The sequence below is a fragment of the Fukomys damarensis genome, unplaced genomic scaffold (assembly GCF_012274545.1).
Source record: "Fukomys damarensis isolate Sample0158 unplaced genomic scaffold, DMR_v1.0_HiC HiC_scaffold_5, whole genome shotgun sequence".
Lineage (NCBI taxonomy): Eukaryota > Metazoa > Chordata > Mammalia > Rodentia > Bathyergidae > Fukomys > Fukomys damarensis.
This window is the reverse complement of record NW_022900917.1, coordinates 51,854,947-51,867,830: the sequence shown is the minus strand read 5'-3', so window position 1 is coordinate 51,867,830 and position 12,884 is coordinate 51,854,947. Positions and strand designations below refer to the sequence as shown.

Below are 12,884 nucleotides of genomic sequence, written 5' to 3'. Positions count from 1 at the left end.
CAATATAAGTTAAATGTTGGCTTAGTGTTTGGCATGGTTATGCTCAAAAAATGTTTGTGCTAATAAAGTGGTAAATCCAAAGTTCAACTAGATTTCTCTGAATTAAAGCTCATGATTGCACCTTTACAGCCTAGTACCTCATGAAAAGCTTAAGTGAGCAAAAGGGCATCTGGCTACAGATTTAGGAAAGAGTAAGCATGCCACCACCTAGAATCCATTATTGAAACATATTTATTTCATGCATTTCATTCATTTATTCATATTAATTTGTAACTATGTTGGTTTTGTTTGTGAGAGGGTCTCACTATGTACCTCAGGCTGGTCTTGAACTCACTGTGTAGCCCAAGCTGGCCTTGAAGTTATGGTGATCCCCCACCTCAGCTCCTGAGAGCTGGATTACAGGAGTGTACCACCACACCCAGCTTAGTAGCTATTTTGTGCAAGTTACTATTGAGGTGCTAGAGATACAGAGGCAAATAGGACAAAGGTATATGGTCAATCAACAGGAAAACCAATACATTATTTGGTTTTTTTCTTTTAAGGACCACCATACCTATTATTAGAAAAGATCAAGCCAGAGCATCAGTATTTGGTCACTCACCATGCACTAAACTAAAATCAAAACAGATCAAAAATCTAAATATCAAAGTAGAAATACTAAATCCACTGGAAGATAGAATAGGTAGCACTCTTGAAGACATAGGTTAGAGAAAGATTTTATGAATAAAACCCCAATTGCATAGGAACTATCACAAAGAATCAACACTTGGGATCTCATATTAAAAAGCTTTTGCACAGTGAAAGAAACCAACAATAGAGAAAATATTTTGCCAGCTGTTCCTCAGACAAAGGACTAATATTTAGTATATATAAAGAATTTAGGGCCAGAGATTTAGCTCAGTGGTTCCACCACCTGCCTTGCAAGCACAATGACCCAAGTTCAATCCCCAGTACCAAAAAAAAAAAAAAAAACTTTTTAAAATCAAACCCTCCCAAATTTGAAGATCTACTCCAAAAATAGGCATCTGAAATGAAGATGTATATCAGATGAAGAAGTACAAGCATCAAATAAGTATATGAAAAAAATGATCACTACCACTGGCCATTTGAGAGATGCAAATTTTAACTACAATGAGATTTCATCACACTGCAGAAGGCCATTGTCAAGAAATCAGACAATAATAAATGCTGGTGGGGCTGTAGGGGAAAAGAAACCCTTCTCCACTGTTGATGGGAGTGTAGATGCAACCACTGTAGAAATTGGTATGGAGATTCCTCAAAAGACTAAAACTAGATGTTCCATTGAGCCTAGCTATTTCTTTCTTCGTAACTTCCTAAAAGAATTAAAAGCATCATATCACAGTGATATATGCATACCCACGTTTATAGCAGCACAATTTGTAATAGGTAAGTTTTAAAATTAACCCAAATGCCCATCAATAAATAGTGAATGAATAAAGAAGATGTGGGGGATTTTTTTATAGTGAATTATTACTCTGCTATAAAAAGGATAAACTTGAGACATTCTAGGTAAATGGATGCACCTTGACACCATATTAAAATAAATCATATGTATATATTTAAATATTTCATTGTTTCTTTAGTGTGAGAAACCAAAATGGTAAATAAGGACCAAAATGCATAATAGTTATTGGGAAATAGGAAGAAAATATTCAAATAGGAAGGGAAATGAGTGGGGGGAGAAATGACGGAACAGAAAGGGAAAAAGGAAACAAAGATTTTATAAATAAGGAGGGGAAGTGGGGTTGAAAGGAGGGCAGGGGACTGGGAAAAAAGAATTAAGATATATCATGTACAGGTGCAAATTCCCTATGATGAGTGTGATCATTATGTATATCTAAAGTATACCAATAAAATTAATTTTTTAAAAAAAATGGTGCCACAATCTTCACATGCTTGCCTCGTTTGATCCACATAGACACATTTGCCTCAAATACTATGAGGCTCTGGCTCCAAGTCCAAGTTCAGGGCAGTTCTGCAATGGTTGGCTGCAGAACAGAGAAAACCCCATTTGCCTATGGCCTGTTAACCTAAAATTAAGCCAGGTAGGTGTTTCCTTTGCCTCACTTCATTCTCATCCTTCTTAAACTTAGCCTTGGAAGTTGATTTCACATCCTGCAACTGTGGTGAACTTATTAGTTTTAAGTGCTATTTTGTGGATTCCTTAGGATTTTTAAATTATAAGGTCACGTATTCTTTGAGATCATTTTTACTTTCTTTTCATTTTTTTTCTTGCCCAGATACACTGGCTATAACTTCCCATACAATATGGAATAAATGAGATAAAAGAAAATATCATCTTGTTCCTGGTCTTAGGGAAAAATTTTTATTCTTTTACTACTATGTATGATATTAGCTGTTGATTTTCCATAGATGTCCTTTATTATGAGGAGTAATTCTCTTCTGTTTCTCACTTATACAGTGTTTTTCATGGAATGGTGATGTTTATAAAATGCTCTTTCTTCATCTATTGAGATAATTCATGTGGTTTTACTCCTTTATTATGTTAATATGGTATATTTCATTGATTAATCTTTTAATGCTGAGCCATCTTTTTATTCCATGTATAAGTTCCACTTGGTCATAATGTATAATGCTTTTTATATGTTGCTAGGTTCAGTTCGTTAGCAATCATTTCATCATATTCATATAGGATATTGTTCTATTATTGATTTTACTTGTAATAGCTTTATTTTGGCATCGAGTAATATTGCAGATAGGTAAGTTAGTTAGAAATTATTATAAGGCATTTAGACAAATCTGGGCCCTCAGCATAGAAAAACAATTGAGGCACATACACTGGTTAGACTTATTAAAAAAAAAGAAAAAAGAGGTACTACTCCTAGAGATGAATAGCAGTGATCGATATTCTAAATAGACATCAATATCCCTAGCCCATTTGCTTTCCAGAAATTCCTTGTACTTGACTTGTTTTCCCATTTGCTCCTCATCTAATCAATATCAACTGAGTGACTATACTTACAATCTTATTGGTTGGTCAGGGTTTTGTCCCACCTCATGCCCACCTTGTAATTTTCCATTGGGTCTTACAGTCTTGTCCCACCTTGAACCTATCTCACCTCATGGCTTTTGCTCAATAAAACATCTTTGAACAGTGGGGTGGGCATGCAGCCTGTTTTCTTCTGTCCCTCTTAGACAGAGGCTATTTTTCTCTTAATAAATTCTTCCTACTCTTAACCTCTTTTGTTCCTAGATTTCATTCTGTAATTTTAGAGAACATGAACTAGCATTTTGGATATCTAACAGATTTGGGAGTTGCATATATTCCCCCATATTGGTAATACTTAGTCAATAGAATATATTATTAAGAAATCTCTTCTCTTTTAACTTCTGGGTGTTTTTAAACAATTAATACTATTTCTTCTTTAAATCTTTGGGAGAATTCACCAGTTAAATCATCTGTTTCTGGGATTGTCTGTGTTGAACTTTTTAAGTTTCTACTTCAATTTTCTTTCTTGTCTGTTTAGATTTTTATTCCTTCTTGAATAAGTTTTGATAGGTTATATCTTTTTTGAAAAGTACCCATTTATCTTGTTTGCGTATAACTGACATTAGCATTCTTTATAATCTTCTTTATTTCTCTTAATGTCCTGTCTTTCATTCTTGATTTTAATAATTTGATCTCTCCTTCCTCCAAGTTTTGTTATAGATTTGTCAATTTTTTTTAGCCTTTTCCAGGAATTAAGTTTTTTTGGATTTGTTGAATTTCTCTGTTGTTTTTCTTACTCTGATTTTATTCCCTTTCGTACTGTTTGTTTTGTTTTTTTCTGGCTCTTATTTTTCTAGCTTCTTGAAGTGAGACTTGATATTTTTATAATGCTAAGATACAGGTATTATAGCTTTGTTTCTCTCTAAGCACTGCCTTTGCTGCATCCTGTAAGTTTTTATTTGTTATGTTTTTCTTTCATTACTCATAACACATTTTCTAGATTAATTTGTGATTTCTTCTTTGATTAGAAAGGTGTATGTTTAGATCGCTTCTCGGCCTTTTGGCTAAGATCAAGTGTAGAAAGGTGTATGTTTAATTTTCACATATTTGTGAATTTCCTGGATATTTAACTCTAGATAGAGAATATAATTTTGTAGGATTTGGATCTTTTAAATTTGTCAAAACATATTATAGCCTGCCATAGATCCACAACTGTGATATTGATTATGCCCCAAAGCAGGCTGTAGACAGTGCAGGCTGTAAAGAGTTAACCCCACAATGGGCTTGTTTGTAGAAGTGAGTCAGATCGAAGCCTACATGCTGAGGTCAGAGTAACTCAAGCCCAAATTCCATTACCACAACTAAAACCTTCTTAACTAAAAGAACAGTTTTCTAATTACAACCATATATTTTGTCTATTCTGTTGCTAATTCAAGAATGCTTTGTGTTGTTTTTTCCATAGAAACTGCATGACTGTGCATCCTCACATGTATTCCTGCCCTCACACATAGCTCGCCTTTACCCCAACTGATTCTAATAAACACCTGGCTTGGACTGGCCCGGATCTTTGTTGGCTGCACTGGCTGGTAGTCATCCCAGCACCCCACTCTCTGTCTTAGTTTTGTTTTTCAGGTTTTCTTTTTCTCCCTCAGACCCACAGCCTACACTGAGTAGGAGACTGGAGCCTACTGCAGAGGTGTCCAGTAACATTTCAGGGGCCCCCAGCACACCGTAGCAGATGTTCTTGAGAAAGATTTGTATTTTCCTGTTGTTAAAGTGTTCTAAATATACCTATTAAGGCAGTAAACTTCCTATTCACAAATGAGTTTTGTTCTGGGGGAATATTCATAAGTCAGTTTCATTCCTAAGTCTGTAAAAGTTGATTTTATACCTTTTACACAAATATGCAATGTAAAGCATCCAAAAAATGTGAGGTCTGTTTGTATCTGTGAAAGCTCACAAATCAAATGTTCCTAAGTCAGCAACTTATTGTGTAATTTGTTTTGCTTTTCAAGTCTTTTAATTCTCTGCTAGCCTTCCTTCTAGTTGTTTATCCATTATTACAGTGAAGCATGGACATCTCCAACTATTATTGTTAATTATCTACTTCTCCCTTAAATTTGGTCAGTTTTGCTTCATGTACTTTGTACCTTTTTTATCAGGTGCAGATGTGCAAATAATTGTTATGCTTTTTGGTGTATTTTTCCCTCGGTATAAATGTCCTTTGTGTCTAGAAAAAAAAATTTTTTTTTATTTTTCATTGGCTTGCCTTTTTTCCTATCATGTGTATTTCTGGAAAATATAAAAAATATTACTGTATACCTAAAAAGTACCAATAAGCTCAATAAAAAAGTTACAACCATATTAAAAAGCAGAAGTTGATATAAAATTAATTTTTATTGTTTTAGAGTTCATTTCTTTGTTTTTTCTTCCTAATACACAAACACATTTGTGCTAGAAATTAGGTCCATGCCTTTTTTAGAGGTTAATGCACATAGTGCCCTCTAGTGGAAAACCATGTACATTCATATCTTCTCTGTACAGATATACAGAGGTCCACTCTTAATTAGTGGAGGACTTAGTTGAAGACTACAATGGCTACCTGAAACCAAGAATAGAGTAACATTTTTACATATACTATGGTTTTCCCAATACATGCATATATATAATTGTCTTACTTTTCTTGTTGCTAGCACAAAATATCCAAAACCCAAAGTTAAAGGAGGAAAAGTGTATTTGGCTCACAGTTCATAGAGGTTTCAATCCATAGTCAGCTGGCTCCAAGGCAGGGGGACATGGTAGAGGGGCATGGCAAAGGATAAGCAATCCATGGCCAAGAAGTGCAAGCAGAAGGCAGCGAGAAGGGCTGGGGATTTAGCTAAGTGGATCCACCACCTGCCTTGCAAGCACAAGGTTCTGAGTTTGATACCCAGTACCCCCCCCACAAAAAAGGTAACAAGCAGCAAGCAAGTGACAAGCAACCTTCACTCTGTCCTTTATACTATATCCATGCTACGTGCCCCTAGGGTGGGTAGCACTCACACCGAGGGTGGGGAACCCTTAATTCTACCCAGAACTGTGCCAAACCAATCATCAGTGGATTAATTTAGTAATCACACATCCTTGGTCCCAGCATTACACACTCTAGATTCAGCCACCTCTGAAGAAAAGACTACATACGGCTTTGGGGGTCATTTGGAAACAAGACATAACAATTATTAAATTTAATTTATATATTAGGCATGTAAAGAGGTTAACAATAGCTAATAATAAAATAGAACAATTATAACAAAATACCACAATAAAAGCTACATTGATGTAGTGTTTCTCTGTGTTCCTCAAAATATCTTGTTATATAGTGCTCACTTTTCTTGTGATGATGTGAGATAATATGCAATGCCTAGGTGGGTGATGTAGACACTGTGACTTGCACTGAACTTGCTTTTGATTGCATCGAGCCTTTGTAGTAATTTTTATATTTTTCAATCCAAACTCCAATCCGTGTAACCATCTCTGGACTTGCAGTAAATGGCCTAGTGTCACTTGTCTTAGGGGATCCCTGCTGAAATCTTTAAAAAGCCCATTTTTTGCTACAATACATTGCCACCAATTGGAATACATTTTCTGTTCATGTTTTTACTCACAAATATAATGCTTTTCCAACTCTCCTAGGCACTTATCACATACTGTACCGAAAACTTTGCAGTTTAAGCAAAACTAGCACAAATTCCATTTTTCTTCTTCACAGCTTCTTAACTAGTAAGGCCAGGGAGGTAGCTCAGTTATTCCACTGCCTGCCTCACAAGTGCAAGGTCCAGAGTTTGATCCTCAGTACAAAAAACAAAAACAAAAAAACAAAACAACTTGTTAAATAGTAGATGCATTCTTACCATAGATTTTAGCAACCTCAGCATATGATTTTTTTCTTTTCTTATTAAATCAAAAATTTCAATACTTAAAGCAAGTACATTTTACCTTTTCTTTGTCATATTCAAATTGCCAACATTGCTGCTCTTACATTTTGAGGCCATTAAGTAACATAAAGATTATTTAAACACAAGTACTTCAATATCTTGATCATTGATCTGATAATAGATGTGACTATTAATTGACTAGGGTAATGGTGGGAATGTACTCTATATAATGTGGATACATTAAACAAAAGTATGATTCTCATTTCAGGTGGGATAAAGAGATGGCACAAAATTTTATGCTACTCAGAAAGGCACACAGTGCAAAATTTAGGAAATATTTATTTTTGGAATTTTCCATTTGCTAGTTTTAAACCATAAATAATTACAAATAAATGAAACCATGGCAAGTGTAAGAGGTGACTACTATAAAATGAGGGGAAAATTATAACTTTGCTAGAATTATGAACTAGAATCTTAGCACTATATCTGCCTATCTCATACAAACAGAGCCCAGTTTCTGTGCCACATTTCAGAGCCAATAAATCCTAAGCCTGGGAAATCTTCCATTTTGTTGTTGCAATCTAAGTCCTTAGTATTTAGAAAATAAAAGACCATCACCATTGAAATGGCTGTCCCTAAAGAAACTCTAGAACCAGAGTTAGCAGGCTTAGAACACAAGAGTTTTTCTATTTGGATGGCATTTGCAATATAACAATTTCAGCTGTGCCTTATAGTGCCAGCAGCAACTACGATACTCCTTTGGACCATATTGTTATTTTGCCAGCTTGCACTGTTGGATCTATGTGTACCATGCTTTTTTCTCCCTGGCTGCCTTCATGATTTTTTCTTTAACTTTGGTTATTAGCAGTTCAACAGTGATATTTTTTAGTGAGAGTTCCCTCTTGAATCTTTAAATTTTTTTCATGTATTTTAGAATATTCTTGGCCATCATCTTTTCACATTGTTTTCTTTCCCTTCTATTCTCTTTTCCTTCTGGAATTCCAATTACACATATGTTAGGCAGTTCATTATTGTCCCATAGCCATTACTCTATATTTCAGGCTAATTCCTATTGACTTGTTTTCCAAGTTCAGTGATTCTTTCCTCGCTGTAGTTTTCAGTTGCCAGCAAGCTTATTAAATGAATTTTTCATCTCTATCCTCATGGTTTTTGGTGCGATGGGTTGAACTGAGGGCTTTGTGAACACCACACAAATGCTCCACAACTGAGCTGTACCAAAAGCCTCTGCTCTCAAGTTTTTATTTATACCATTTCCACTTCGCTGTCTGGTCTTTTCTTTTCTTTTCTTTTTTCCTAGTTTCTGTCTTTCCAGTGAAATCCCCCATCTGGTAATGGAGGATTAATAGGCACTGCCCATTTATTCCCCTAGATCCTTCAACATACTAATCACATTAATTTTAAATTTCTTGTTTATCAGGGTCAAAATCCAGGTCATCTCTGAGACTGAATCTGTTAAATGTTTCCTATTTCTTGAAGCGTGATTGATTTTTCCTCAGTTCATAGAATCCATTTAAGATAAAATGTAAATGATTCCAACTATCTCAGAAGGAAAAAAAAACCTCACAGTGAGAGTAAGGAGAATCTAATCGGGACACTCTGGTTCAGTAAAAATGCTTGGGTATTTGTGGTCAGGGGCAGTGTCTGTTCAAATCTGTGGTCAAAGCAGAAAGGGCCTCTGAAACCTTAGGCCTTCAGGCAAGACAGCCAAAATGTATATAAAATAACTACACATTAATATAAAAAGTTTAATGTCTCAAAATAAAATATTGAAAGTAAGAAACCCTGGAACTTGCTCAGGAATTCAGACAAGTAGCACTGTCACTGCAGGAATATCCCTGTGTGAGAACTGTATAAAGAGTGAGCCCCCAAAGGCAGCAATGTATTATTTCATAATAACATATTGATAGTGGTTCATCAATTGTAACATCAATGTAAGATGTTAGTAAGAGGAGAAACTGTGGGGGGAAACAATATAGAAGAACTCTCTACTTTCTGCTCAATTTTTCTGTAAACTTAAAATTGTCTAGAAAAAACTATCAGTGAAAGAAAAAAACTGATTCTACACAGGCAAATATATACCTGCTATGATGGTAATTCTTGTCTGAATAATCAAATAACAGTCATTTGGGCTTTCAAAGTCTTGGAAAGCAAGGATAAACCCTTGTTCACATGAATGGCCCATATTCTTCCCAGAAAATCCTAACTATAAATAACAAAGCTTGATACCATTAAACCTTAAGACAGTTTTTTACACAAGTAACTGGAGCAACTCCAGAGGTGCGTAATTAACTCATATCCAGATAATCAAAACAGTAAATACATCTAGTCATGGTATTTTGTTCAGAACTGAGCACATGACCCAGCTCTAGTCAGTTATTATTTCCAATCCTTGTAGCTGCAGGGGTTGATTAGGAGATGAGATTGTTATTGAAGATTGTTCACTGAAGTGAAGTATTTAGAATTTTATACTAACTTTAACAAAAGTTTTCCTTTCTTTCTTTTTTTTTCCAGTACAAGGATCAAACTCAGGACTCGGGCTTGCGAGGCAGGCTGAAGTGAAGTATTTAGAATTTTATACTAACTTTAACAAAAGTTTTCCTTTCTTTCTTTTTTTTTTCCAGTACAAGGATCAAACTCAGGACTCGGGCTTGCGAGGCAGGTACGTTGCCACTGAGCTAAAGCTCCAGCCCAAAAGTTTTTCTTAATATTACTAATAAGGTAAACAGAAAGTCATCATTTCTACACTAGTTTGCCTACAAAAAGAGGAGGAATAAATGGACCTACGAAAGCAGTACAAACAGGTACAGTAAAACTGGGTCAGAACATGCTATCAAAGCCAGACACACCTTAGACTTTTAAAATGTCAATTGATTCCTTTTTGGCTTAAATCAATTTTTTGTTTTGTAAATTGAAACCAAAGTGTACTAACTACTATGTATGTGAATCCTCTCTATGCACTGATTCAAGTAGATTTCCTAACAGTTCACAGTTGCTTATAATGTCTAAATTTTCTTTAATAAATATATTGAATTTTATTAATGAAGCTTTTTAAACCTTATTTTTAACTTGAAGCAGAAATCTCATGAATTATAAAATATGTAGCAAATAAACTGGTGATAGAGCATTATCATCACTACATTTTTATGAGAAAATACTAACAACCTCGTTTTACCTCATTTTTATCAAATGACGTCATTGAAGAAAATTAAGATAATTCATGCAAGAATTTACTTATGCCCGGTTATAAATTTCATATTTTATTCTTGACTGTCCTTACAAACAGCTTCTTAGGCACTAAAAGAAACATTCCTTACTGTGTTCTTATACCAAAAATAATACACAAACAACAACACTTTTCTTTTTAGAATATGTAAAAATATTGATGAGATGCACATATTGGAACACAAAAGTATAGTCCAAAAGCTGGGGATTTAGCTCAGTGGTGCTGCCACCTGCCTTGCAAGCACAAGGTCCTGAGTTTGATCCCCCATACCAACAAAAGCAAAAACAGAACAGTATAGTCCATACAGGTACAGATACCACTGTAGACACAATTGCATATGAAAACTCAATGCATATGATTGTGTCTAACCACACCCCCACTCTAAACCCATTTTTTTATTTTTGTGTACCAGAGATCAAACTCAGGACCTTGTGCTTGCTAGGCAGGTGGTGAAACCACTGAACTAAATCCCTGGCCCCCTAAACACTTTTTATAAACTTGAGTGGACAGTCGTTCAGAAACCAAGAATCAGGTGAGAATATTTGAGATGGTCTTCATCTCTAATTCCCCAAGTCTGTACCATATGCCTTTGGCTATATTGACATGTTTGCTTCTTACTCAATAATATAGCTTTTAAATTTTTAATTTTATTTAGTTTTTAAACAATGACCAATTTTTAAAAAGTAGAAAATATAGCATAAAAAACTTTTGTCCTATTCATGTAAATTGCTGATCTCATGGCTTATCACCTACAAATACTCAAGTACTGTATCTATTATTTATAAAAAGGACATTCTCAGCATAAACCCGATGTAATCCTCAAAATCATGAAATCAGTATTATGTCTCAGATTCGATTTAAATTTTATCTTCTGACCCAAAATTGTCTTTGAAAACTTAGAGACCCAGTTTAGAATTTCATGTTGCCTCTGGTTGTGACATCCCTTTGGTCTCCTTGGTCTGGAGCAGTGTGGGAAAGTACCTTCAGCTTTCCTTAAATTTCATGACTTTGGCATATTTCAGGATATAAGTAAGATGTTCTATAGACTATCCCTTAGTTTAGACTTTTCTAAATGTTGCTTTAGATTCATATTATGCATCTCTAGCAGAAATACTGCAGAAATAGCACAGAAATGATGTGGTATTCTTGGCATTACATCTGATCAGGAACACAATTTCGGTCTGTCTTAGTACTGATATTCATTTTGGTAATATGATGATGGTTTAATCCCAGTTCCCCTGCAACATTATCCACAGAATGCTGAACATTTCCCCTCCATGAGCAATAACCCAGTTTCATCCAATTATTGAATTCTGCTCAAAATCTAACATTCTAGGTGTTTGTTCATGGTAAGTCTAGCAGCTTGTCAACCACAAAATGTTATTGGCCTACTTTTACCCAATTCCAGCCAATATCCTAGATTGACTGGCCAAAGAGAATCAAGATAACTGCAACAGGAACTTGGACTTTGAAAGGATAACAGCAATCCAGGTCTGTAACAATTGTAAATCCTACTGGGCAGGATTTAGAAATTCCTGAGTAGAGTCCTGACTTTGTTCACAGAGATTAACATCCTAGTCCTTGAGCTTCTCAGGCCAGATATTCTTTCTCCATGTTTGAAGTGACCATTAGGGAGAAAATCCACCTGGACAGTTACGTCTTCTTTTAAAGTTAGGTGTCTTTAAACTCAGTCAATAGGATTTTGCACAAGTGGTTAAGGATTTCCCTGTCAATTTGACGTCAAGAACTTTGTTAGCTTTTCGTCCTTATTGGACACTGTTGTATGGTAACCATCCAATAAGATTTTTTTTTCATCTTGCAATATGTTTACATTTTCATTTACTTAGGGCTTCTAATCTCTAATAAAGTTGTGTTATTTTATAAAATGTGTATTTGAGGACAGGGGATCTGGCTCAGTGGTTCTGCTGCCTGCCTCACAAGGACCTGAGTATGATCCCTAGGACCAAAAATTATGTGTATTTGTGTTCAGAAACATATTGAAGTGTTTATATATTGGCAGTTCCCTTCTATTTCTACATTATTTTAAAATCCAAGAATATATGTTTATAAAATGAGTTTGATTTTTATTGTTTCAATATTGCCTATACATTTTGCCACACATATACTTTTTAAAAAGATATATACCTAGAAAAAGACAATGAAGACAACAACAACATGAGGCCCAACAGAGCAAATCAAATAGGCAAGGCAAGAAACTAAAAGTAGGTGAAAAAGTAAAAAGAGTCAACAAAAGGCCTATAACATGACAATAATAAATCAGTACATATCAGATATAACCATCAATGTCAATGGCCTCAACTCACCAATCAAGAGAAATAGACTGGCAAAATGGAATAAGAAGCAAAATCCAACACTATGTTGTATACAAGAAACACACCAAGTGCAAAAAGAAGCCCATAGACTGAAAGTGAAAGGATAGAAAACTATTCTCCATATAACAGGAGCCCAGAAAAAAGCAGGGGTAGCAATCTTGTTTGAAGACAAAGCAAATTTTAAACTAAAACTACTTCTAGTATTATTGATGTAGGATGGTACTGTATCATACCTCTGTGAATGTAAAATATCTTGTACCTGCTTTATGATATGTAGTAGTGACTGTGCTTTATCAGAGCTATTTTTAATGCTATTACTCCAGAATGTTCTCTTTCCAGATGATGATTAAGATGCTAATAAAAAAAAATGGTGCCAGGTACCACAACAACAACAGAACTTTGCTGTTTTCTGGATATTTTTC

General features: G+C 34.9%; 1 pseudogene; it reads left to right on the top strand.

Annotated features, from left to right (window-relative positions):
- Positions 1-4,015: 4,015 nt before the first annotated feature.
- LOC117285089 lies at positions 4,016-4,170 on the top strand (annotated as a pseudogene).
- The last annotated feature ends 8,714 nt before the right edge of the window (positions 4,171-12,884 follow it).